The 1,736-nt window shown below is 42.9% G+C and overlaps 1 pseudogene; it reads right to left on the reverse strand.

Moving 5' to 3' along the window:
- Positions 1 to 733: 733 nt before the first annotated feature.
- Positions 734 to 1,451, reverse strand: LOC141117695 (protein kinase C eta type pseudogene; annotated as a pseudogene).
- Between the last annotated feature and the right edge of the window lie 285 nt (positions 1,452 to 1,736).

Consider the following 1,736-nt stretch of genomic DNA (forward strand, 5'->3'; position numbering starts at 1 on the left):
TATATATTGAATATATGGCGACCGCCAACTATAAACATATATATTGAATATATGGCGACCGCCAACTATAAACATATATATTGAATATATGGCGACCGCCAACTATAAACATATATATTGAATATATGGCGACCGCCAACTATAAACATATATATTGAATATATGGCGACCGCCAACTATAAACATATATATTGAATATATGGCGACCGCCAACTATAAACATATATATTGAATATATGGCGACCGCCAACTATAAACATATATATTGAATATATGGCGACCGCCAACTATACATATATATTGAATATATGGTGGCCACCAACTATACATATATATTGAATATATGGCGACCGCCAACTATAAACATATATATTGAATATATGGCGACCGCCAACTATAAACATATATATTGAATATATGGCGACCGCCAACTATAAACATATATATTGAATATATGGTGACCACCAACTATACATATATATTGAATATATGGTGGCCACCAACTATACATATATATTGATTATATGGTGACCACCAACTATAAACATATATTGATTATATGGCAATCACTAACTATACATATATTTATATTATATGGCGACTGATAACTATATAGATTATATTGCGATTACTAATTATATAGATTATATAGCGACTATGAACTATATATTTTTTTTTTATAAAAACACACACTTTTAGTTGGCCAGAACTTGGCCTCAGATCAAAGACTTACCCATCCTTCAAAAGAGTCTGAGGGTCCACAGTTTCGTAGAAGTTCCTGGAAGCTCATGTTGCAGTTGGCCACAAAGTCATCGTACCCAATGGGGGTGTCATGGAAGACGGCCACCTCCATCTTGCTGCCCTCACATATGGTGACACAGAACTCCTCATTATAGGTGGGCTTGTTAGTCCTGTGCTTGACGGTGGTCCTCCCGATGGTGCACTCATCCACATTGATGGTGATGTAGGGGTCCAGCAGTGCTGAGCCCTTCTTGAACACAGAATGTCTGAGGGACCACCTGGTGGGCTGCAGACCCACCGCCTCCCCTATCTTCAGCTTCAGGTTGCCATTGAACCTCATAGTCCCAGCCATATACCTGGTGAAGAGCTGGGTGCTGGCCAGGTGAAGATCCAACCCGGGATCCCTGGGTGACTCTATAGTAAAGTCAGTGAGGGTGGGCACCTGCTGGCAGCCTGTCCATTCCAGGACCCCCTGGGAAGTCTACCTACCCGCATGCGGGTTGCTGAGCAGGAGGACTGCACCAGCTCCTTCCCCGCAGGCTGGGCATGCAGCAGGAAAGTTTCTATCCCCCCTGCCTGGGCTGGCACTAGGATGAGCGGTGGGCGCAGTCCTCTTGTGTCCCTTGTAATCAGTGCAGATACCAGCCGGGGCTCCGCTGCAGAGATCAGTGCGCTCCGATCTCTGATCACAAACCAGGAAGCCTTTCCCCGGACAGGCGGAGGACAACACCGCCCCCAGCGGCCGCTCTGCGCAGTGCAGGCAGGGCTTAGTGTCAAAGTTTCCTACTGATGTTGTTTATTACAAAGTGTCAAAATAAAATGTACAATGTATACAGTACATATATACACACACCCATATATACACAGGACTTGGAGGATCGACCCCTGACAACAGCAGGAAAGACAAATTGTTGTTTTTTAAAGAAAAAATCTTATTTCATAATGTTTGAAAATAACTGGAAATTACAAACTCTGCAGTTTAAAGATGAAAAGTC

Source organism: Aquarana catesbeiana, linkage group LG13 (genome assembly GCF_042186555.1).
Source record: "Aquarana catesbeiana isolate 2022-GZ linkage group LG13, ASM4218655v1, whole genome shotgun sequence".
Classification (NCBI taxonomy): domain Eukaryota; kingdom Metazoa; phylum Chordata; class Amphibia; order Anura; family Ranidae; genus Aquarana; species Aquarana catesbeiana.